This window comes from Terrapene carolina, unplaced genomic scaffold (genome assembly GCF_002925995.2).
Source record: "Terrapene carolina triunguis isolate 2854851 unplaced genomic scaffold, T_m_triunguis-2.0 Scaffold18251, whole genome shotgun sequence".
NCBI classification, from domain to species: Eukaryota; Metazoa; Chordata; order Testudines; family Emydidae; genus Terrapene; species Terrapene triunguis.
In genome coordinates, this window is record NW_020682602.1 from 474 (window position 1) to 10,183 (window position 9,710).

A 9,710-nucleotide genomic window follows, 5' to 3' on the forward strand; every position below is an offset into this window, starting at 1 on the left:
ACAGAATACAAAGTGTACAGTGCTCACTTTATATATATATTTTATTACAAATATTTGCACTGTAAAAACAAAAGAAATAGTATTTTTCAATTCACCTAATACAAGTACTGTAGTGCAATCTCTTCATCATGAAAGTTGAACTTACAAATGTAGAATTATGTACAATAACTGCATTCAAAAATAAAACAATGTAAAACTTTACAGCCTACAAGTCCACTCAGTCCTACTTCTTGTTCAGCCAATGGCTCAGACAAACAAGTTTGGTTACAATTTGCAGGAGATTGCACTACAGTACTTGTATTAGGTGAATTGAAAAATATTATTACTTTTGTTTATCATTTCTATAGTGCAAATATTTGTAATAAAAAATAATATAAAGTGAGCACTGTACACTTTGTATTCTGTAAAAAGAACAGGAGTACTTGTGGCACCTTAGAGACTAACAAATTTATTAGAGCATAAGCTTTCATGGGCTACAGCCCACTTCTTCGGAAGCCCACGAAAGCTTATGCTCTAATAAATTTGTTAGTCTCTAAGGTGCCACAAGTACTCCTGTTCTTTTCACGGATACAGACTAACACGGCTGCTACTCTGAAACCTGTCTTTGTATTCTGTGTTGCAACAGAAATCAATATATTTGAAAATGTAGAAAAACATCCAAAAATATTTTATTAAATTTCAATTGGTATTCTATTGTTTAACAGTGCGATTAATCACGATTAATTTTTTGAGTTAATCACGTGAGTTAACTGCGACTAATCAACAGCCTTATTAAAATTTTATGCCTATTTCTAGTTTGAATTTCTCAAGCTTCAACTTGTATACCTTTGTCTGCTAGACTGGAGAGCTCATTATTAAATATCTGTCCCCCCTAGGTATTTACATACTGATCAAGTCACCCCTTTAACCTTCTCTTTGTTAATCTAAATAGATTGAGCTCCTTGAGTTTCACTATAGCAACCAGAGACGAACCCATGGTGATGTAATACATTTCACTTTAAATAAATAAAAGGCGACAGAAAGTTTATCTCTGAAGTCCGTGAGCCTGGAGTAGTTATTAAAGTCATATTTCGCTAACAAAGGTTGGTCGTTAAATGACATAAAATTGCAGACCTGTGGAGGAGAAGACCTTCTTTACCAGGAGGTCGTGTCTCTCAGAGCCCTTATCTGCCAGAGTGAATTTCTGGTAGTGCCACCAAGCACTGTCTGCAGTCACCTGTACCACCACCAAGTTGAATATATCCTCCAGTGTTACATAAGTAACAGCCTAGGGTCTGAGGAGTTCCAGCAGTTACACCTGAAGGACTCAGCTCATCTGTTGCAGTTGAATGGTCTTTAAATGAACAAGGCGGTGCCGACAATTGGTGCAGACCAGGACTCATAGAACCGGTGGGCATTTGTGCTTTACGCTTCGGTACCACCTTCAGAACCGGCAGATCTCTCTTTTTGCCCATCTTGCCTTCCAACCTGGGGGGTCTTTGGCAGAGCTGGTTCCATTGGTTCTGAGCGAGACACGACATCTCACCCAACCTGGACCGGCTCAGGGAGGAAACACGTTTCTTATTGACTGTCCTTTGCATGGTTCTGTCCTTGTGCCCATCAGAGTGTTCTTTACTTTCATGGGGAGCCCTGAAGGAAGAGCCCTTGGGCTTCAGTGTTAGAGGCTCCACTCCAAGGCACATGCTTGGAGGGCACGGCTGGTTGGTTGAGGCTGACATACAGGGGGTTCTCCTGGGCCTGGATCAGAGAGGGGCCTCATAGCCTCCTCCATCAGGTACTTTCTTAGGCAAAGCCCCCGTGCCTCTCAAGTTCTGGGTGGTAAGGATCGACAGATACTGCACTTTGCAGAGATACGTGCTGCACTCAGACAGTACAAGCACTGTTGATGTTCATCATTGATGGAGAAGGAGCAAGGGCAGGAGATGCAGTTCTTGAATCCCAGGACTCTGGGCATAATCCCGGAACCAGGGATGGTTTCCCTCAACTGGGGCGGAAAAAACTACTCTAAACTTATTAGAAAATTAAACTACTAAACTACAATATAAACTACTTAAAAATATTTTCTACTTTACAGGTTATAGTGAAGGAGGACATGACTCCAACTCAGGCTCTGCAGAAGTAAGAAGGAACTGGAGAGGCATTGACCCGCCCTGCCTCAGATATCCTTGGTCGGGAGCACAAGGGGAGCTACTGCATGTGCAGATCAACGGACACTGCTTTTGAAGAATTTCCGGACTCAGACCTGCATGCGTACCTATGTGTGGAAAATACATAGGGATCATCACTTGAAGAACTGGGGCCTTCCCCCGCTTCCTCTTTCCAAACCACTTCCAAGTCTGAGTCCTTTCCCTTCTCAACCACATTTCTGTCTGTGACCTGCCCCTCCACTCCCAATCTATCCCAGAACCAGGGCCTGCTCTCTACTCCATCTCTGCCCATCCCAGGCCAAAGATCTTCCACTCACTCACACACACCACCTTAGAGTATACCCCATCTCATATCTGAAACCTTCCCCATATTCCTTTTCCAGAGACAATGTGGCTTTCTCCTCCAAAACCTTGTCTCAGACACAGAACTTTTCCATTCCCCCAAAGTGCTTGGCTCAAGACTCAGGATTCCCTTCATCTCAGATGCAGGAATTATTTTCATTGGCAGAGTCTCACCTGCATGAGCTGGACAACGGTCATATTAACTGGGACCTGGAAAAGAAAAATCAACAGATGTGTTTTAACTGTAAGTGCCCAGAGTCACTAGGAGATCACACACCAGTGTCTAGATAATATGGTGATAAGCAGAGCTCTGCCTATTCCAAGGCTGTGGAACTCGCCACCAACTTTGTGCTCTAGAATCTAGAAGTATGGTCTAGTGGATACGGCACTGGTCTGTTACCCAGGAGACCTATGTTGTTTTCCTGGTTCTGCTAGTGACCTGCTGTGTGCAAAGCCAAATTAAGGTACTACAGGCCTGTGTAGCCGAGGGCTCCTGCAACTGGCATCAGATGATTACAGAAGAACCTCAGCTTTCATTTACGAAAATGTAATTTTCTAAGTCCCATGGTTGTGAAGTAAACCTTGAAAATACAAACCAAGTGTAACTGATGCAGTGACATCTGTTCTACTCTGCAGACATCCTGAAAAAATAATTCTGGGAGGAGCAAACTGTCTCATCCATTTCAACAGCATATTAATATTTAGACCAATATTCATTTTAATAAATCTTGGACTGCCAGGGAAATTCCCAAAGAATAGAACAGCAATGATGGTGTGCCAATATTCAGAAAGGGAAAACAGGAGGATCCTAGTAAAATAGGCCAGCTAGCCCAACATCAACCTCAAGAAAAATAATTGAAAAGCTGATATCAAATCAATCAAATTCTGGGAATATAATTAATGCAGTCAACATGGTTTTATAGAAAACAGCTCTTGACAAACAAACCTGATTTAATTATCTGATGTGATTGCAAGTTTGGTTGATAAAGGTAACTGCATAGATGTAATAGATTTAGACTTTTGTGAAGCACTTGACTGGGCATCACAACATTCTGATTAAAAAATTAGCACTATACAATATCAGTACAGCACATATTAAATGGATTAAGAGCTGGCTAACTGACATATCTCAAAGCAGTTATCAATAGGGGATGTGTTTCTAGTGGGGTTCTTCAGAATCGGTTGAAACCTGATGCTATTCAATCTTTTCATCAATGACCCAGAAGTAAATATAAAATCACTGCTAATAAAATTTGTAGTTGACACAAAGATTGGTGGAGTGGTAATAATGAGTAGGACAGGGCTGTCATACACAGTGATCTGGATTACTTGGTAAACTGGACCCTGTCAAACAAAATGTGTTTTAATACAGCTACCTGCAAGGTCATACATCTAGGAACAAAGAATGTAGGTCACTGTTACAGGGTGAGCTGACCTTTTTCGTGGGTTGGACCTCAGCTGCACCTGTGCCACGCTTAGCTTGCCTCCCCAACTGAAGGGAGAGAGTGCTGAAGTCATGTTACAAAGCTGATGCAACTAAACTGGGCCTTCAAGGAAGCTAGTGACCTGTGATCAGAGCAAGATCAGATCAGAGAGACTCCAGAGAGAGTGGCACTGGGAATGGATGCTTCAGCAGAAGTGGGTGGGAGGACTCCAGAAAAAAATAGACCTGGGAGTCAGTGCTCTATAAAGAGAAGGATGGCAGGCTGGGAGAACACAGGAGGAAGACAGGGAAGTTTGGGATGACTGGGCAGACAGCCTGGTTGTTCAGGATACCCAAGGCTGGGAACCAATAACCGACAATGGATGTGGGTTAACCCTATGCTGCCACCCTGTGAGTTTCCCTTAATCTCCCCTAATATTAAGGAGAGGATGGACAGACTGTTCATGCTGCCATCAAGCAAGGTCATGCGGTGACTCTTCTGAACACGGGGAGGATGAAGGAACTAAGAGCCCAGGAGGGCCAGAGCTGAGCCCAAGAGAAGTGCAGTGCTGAAAGAGTGTGGTGCAGAAAAGAAAACAGACCCTAGGGGAGAAAGGGCTGTGCCTCGTGAGACTAGGATGGAAGATGTGTGTTTGTTTGATTTGATTTAAAGGGATGAACTTTTTGTGACTTGGCCAGAGAGCTATGTCACCTGCTGAAGATGAAAAACCCATGGGAGATTAAGGGAAAATGAGGCACCAGAGCAAAATTGGGCAGATCCCTGTTACAATCACACTTCCAGAATAGCAGGCTATGCTTTGGAAAACTGTGACACAAAAAAGGACTTTGGGAGATGTGGTATATCTTGACTTTAGTAAGGCTCTTGATACTGTTTCGCATGACCTTCTCAAAAACAAACTAAGGAAATACAACCTAGATGGAGCTACAATAAGGTGGGTGCATATCTGGTTGGAAAATTGTTCCCAGAGAGTAGTTATCAGAGGTTCACAGTCAAGCTGGAAGGGCATAACCAGTGGGGTCCCGCAGGTATTGGTTCTGGGTCCAGTTCTGTTCAATATCTTCATCAGTGATTTAGATAATGGCATACAGTACACTTATAAAGTTTGCGGATGATACCAAGCGGGGAGGGGTTGCAAGTGCCTTGGAGGATAGGATTAAAATTCAAAATGATCTGGACAAACTGGAGAAATGGTCTGAAGTAAATAGGATGAAATTCAATAAGGACAAATGCGAAGTACTCCATGTAGGAAGGAACAATCAGCTGCACACATACAAAATGGGAAATGATTGCCTAGGAAGAAGTCCTGCGGAAAGGGATCTGGGGGTCATAATGGATCACAAGCTAAATATGAGTCAACAGTGTAACAGTGTTGCAGAAAAAGCAAACATCATTCTGGGATGTATTAGCAGGAGTATTGTAAGCAAAAAACGAGAAGTAATTTTTCTGCTCTACTCCATGCTGATTAGGCCTCAACTTGAGTACTGTGTCCAGTTCTGGGTGCCACATTTCAGGAAAGATGTGGACAAATTGGAGAAAGCCCAGAAAAGAGCAACAAAAATGATGAAAGGTCTAGAAAACATGACCTATGAGGGAAGATTGAAAAAATTGGGTTTGTTTAGTCTGAAGAAGAGAAGACTGAGAGGGGACATGATGACAGTTTTCAAGTACATAAAAGGTTGTTACAAGGAGGAGGGAGAAAAATTGTTTCGGAGGAGCTGCCGAGAGCGGGACGGAAAGCACAGCGCCAGGACCCGGAGGCCGGGCAGGGAATGTAGGGCGTGTTATGCCTATACAAAGCATGGACATTTAAAAAGAAATTGTCCCTATTGGGCTGGGGGCAGGGTGCCTCACCCCGAGCAGGGACAGGGACAAGTTCCTACGACAGTCCGCTGGGTGAGGGAATCCAGGCGGCTGTGGACATGTTGGGCCTGTGGGCAGCGAGGGCACCTCTTGAGGGATATCCTTCAGAAAATGGAAATCCAAACCTAGGGAAGTCAAAATAAAGGAGCAAATGCTGTGGCAGATAAAGTGTTAGACGGAAATTAGGAGGGCGAAAGGAGCAATTTTTGAAGTGCAAATAGTCAAAAACAGAACACAAACAGTTAGCCAAAGACTCAAAACGTGGATATAGTGTATTTAGATTTTCAGAAAGCCTTTGACAAGGTCCCTCACCAAAGGCTCTTGCACAAAGTAAGCTGCTACGGGATAAGAGGGAAGGTGCTGTCGTGGATTGGTAACTGGTTAAAAGATAGGAAACAAAGGATAGGTATAAGTGGTCAGTTTTCAGAATGGAGAGAGGTAAATTGTAGTGTGCCCCAGGGGTCTGTTCTGGGACCAGTCCTACTCAACAAATTAATAAAGGATCTGGAAAAAGGGCTAAACAAAGTGAGGCGGCAAAATTTGCAGATGACACAAAATTACTCAAGATAGTTAAGACCCACGCAGACTGCGAAAAAGCTACAAAAGGATCTCTCAAAACTGGGTGACTGGGCAACAAAATGGCTGATGAAATTTAATGTTGATAAATGCAAAGTAATGCACATTGGAAAGCATAATCCCAACTATACATATAAAATGATGAGGTCTAAGGGTATGTCTACACCCAGCCGCTAGTTCGGCGGCTGGGAATCGAAGTTCTGGGTTCGACTTATCGCGTCTTGTCTGGACGCGATAAGTCGAACCAGGAAGTGATCGCCGTCGACTGCGGTACTCCAGCTAGACGAGAGGAGTACCGCGGCGTCGACGGGGGAGCCTGCCTGCCGCGTGTGGACCGAGGTAAGTTCGAACTAAGGTACTTCGACTTCAGCTACGTTATTCACGTAGCTGAAGTTGCGTACCTTAGTTCGAATTGGGGGGTAAGTGTGGACCAGGCCTAAATTAGCTGTTACCACTCAAGAAAGAGATCTTGGAGTCATTGTGAGTGGATGTTTTCAGAGAACTATCCAATGTGCAACGGCAGTCAAAAAAGCGAAGAGAATGCTGGGAATAATTAAGAAAGGGATAGATAATAGGACAGAAAATATCATGTTGCCTCTCTATAAATCCATGGTACACTCACATCTTGAATATTGTGTGCAGATGTGGTCACCCCATCTCAAAAGAGAGATATTGGAATTGGAAAAGGTTCAGAAAAGGGCAACAAAAATTATTAGGGGTATGGAATGGATTCTATATGAGGAGAGATTAATAAGACTGAGACTTTTCAGCTTGGAAAAAAGACGGCTTAGGGGAGAGATGAATGAGGTCTATAAAATCATGACTGGTATAGAGAAAGTAGATAAGGAAGTGTTGTTTACTATTTCTCAGAACACAAGAATTAGGGGTCACCAAATGAAATTAATAGGCAGCAGGTTTACAACAAATAAAAGGAAGTATTTCTTCACACAATGTACAGTCAACCTGTGGAACTACTTGCCAGAGGATGTTGTGAAGGCCAAGACCATAACAGGGTTCAAAAAGGAACTAGATAAATTCATGGAGCATATTAGCCAGAATGGGCAGGAATGGTGTCCCTAGCCTCTGTTTGCCAGAAGCTTGGAATGAGCAATGGGATGGATCACTTGATTATCTGTTCTGTTCATTCCCTCTGGGGCACCTGGCACTGGCCACTGTCGGAAGACAGGATACTGGACTAGATGGACCTTTGGTCTGACCCAGTAGGGCCATTTTTATGTTACGTTAAACCACAATAAATTCTTTAAATATCATTTGTTTCTTCACCACAAAAGATGTGAAGAGATATCTTATTTACCTGAAGAGAACAGGTGAAAAGAGATGGTGAAGAAACAAATGATTCATTAAATAGCAGCAAGTCACCAAGACAGGATGCTCTTGATCCAGGAGTTCTGTAGGAACGTAGAATGGAATGGATGGGCTGCTCACAGTAATAAACAATCCTTCATTAAAATCAGTTTCTGTACTGAAAGGCAGGCCAAGGTGATTGGGAGACCCTGAGAATTGCACACAAGTGAGCTCTACTTTAGTAATAGCTAAATTAGCTGAAGAGGCAGTGGCAAAACAGTGCTGAAGTCAGGAGAACAGGATGTCAAGTCACAGTACAAGAAGCTGCTGAGGGTGGGGAAGACGATCTGCACCTTTAGTATAGTGAAGTCACGGTAATATGAGGCTGCGTCCAGGGTAGGATCAGTGGTGCAGCTGCTGCTCAGGTTGGTGAAGGTCCGAGTACAGCTTGTCCTTTTACTCTCCAGGAAACCTGAAAAAAGGGAACAAGAGACATGAAAAAAATATCAGTAGGAAATGTCATCCTCAATAAAGCTGGAACTGCTACCATCACCACACTCACCAGCAGGATTCCCATCAATACAAAGTCCATCGGCACCCATTCCCACTGGCTGTCTTAGTGTGCTCAGTACAGATGATGCAGCAAAGTAGGTCTGGATTGGATCACCAGCCTGAAAAGGAAATTTGGAGAATTTACAAAATGTTCATGGAAAACCCAAACCAAGTGCAAGGGACTGAACACCATCAATGCAGGAAGGAATTATAGCAAACCATCAGGTCTGCTAGAGTTAAGGTTTAGACCAGCTTTCTGTTTAAAGCTTGACTCTTTGAAGTGCTCTAAAACCTGCATGGTTACTTGGATTGCCTTGAAATTTGGTGTGCCTCATTTGGGGGTACAGGGGTAGAGTTAATGACTCAAATTAATTGGTGATCATTTGACCAAGGGTTCCCAGAATACTGTCCCCTGTAGGGAAAAAAGTTTCCTGAAGATTTGTTAATTTTAATCAATGTATTGTTGCCCAAGGATAGGGCTCAAGCCATGGCTGAGATCATCACTCTGGGGTCTCAATCGCTTCAGAGTTATCCCCACAGTGCTTGTCACACACTAGGCCTTTGGAGGAGCAAGAAAATCATAACATTATTAGCAGAAAAGAGTTGAGCTGTGTCCATTCAACTGCACACCCATCACCCACAAACTCAGTGGTTACACTCTGCAGGCAGAGGCACTTGTTACCCCCACATTTTCCCCTCCCAAGTGTGTCAGGATCTATGGGGGGCTGCCTCTTTTGAGAGGGCTGAGCCCCCACTCCCTGAGAGTCAGGATATGGGGAACCATGCCCCTCTGGGGGTCTCTAAGCCCTTCCCCCTGCCTCCCCTGTGCCAAGATCTGAGGGTCCTCTGCCTATCTAAGTGGATCTGACACCCCACTTCCAGCCTCACCTCAATCCCTGGAAAAATCTTGGAGCAGGTACTCAAGGAATCAATTCTGAAGCACTTAGAGGAGAGGAAAGTGATCAGGAACAGTCAGCATGGATTCACCAAGGGCAAGTCATGCCTGACTAACCTAACTGCCTTCTATGAGGAGATAACTGGGTCTGTGGATGAGGGGAAAGCAGTGGATGTGTTATTCCTTGACTTTAGCAAAGCTTTTGATACGGTCTCCCACAGTATTCTTGCCGGCAAGTTAAAGAAGTATGGGCTAGATGAATGGACTATAAGGTGGATAGAAAGCTGGCTAGATCGTCGGGCTCAACGGGTAGTGATCAATGGCTCCATGTCTAGTTGGCAGCCGGTTTCAAGCGGAGTGCCCCAAGGGTCGGTCCTGGGGCCGGTTTTGTTTAATATCTTTATTAATGATCTGGAGGATGGTGTGGACTGCACTCTCAGCAAATTTGCAGATGACACTAAACTGGGAGGCGTGGTAGATACACTAGAGGGTAGGGATCGGATACAGAGGGACCTAGACAAATTAGAGGATTGGGCCAAAAAAACCTGATGAGGTTCAACAAGGACAAGTGCAGAGTCCTGCACTTAG

At 43.8% G+C, this 9,710-nt stretch overlaps 1 long non-coding RNA gene across 1 annotated transcript; it reads right to left on the reverse strand.

The window, feature by feature from the left end:
- Positions 1-2,638: 2,638 nt before the first annotated feature.
- Positions 2,639-8,347, reverse strand: LOC113408547. The gene is made up of 3 exons (XR_003370321.1): positions 8,238-8,347; positions 8,029-8,147; positions 2,639-2,699 (listed from the first exon to the last, which is right to left on the reverse strand). It is a non-coding gene; the product is annotated as an uncharacterized LOC113408547 (long non-coding RNA).
- Between the last annotated feature and the right edge of the window lie 1,363 nt (positions 8,348-9,710).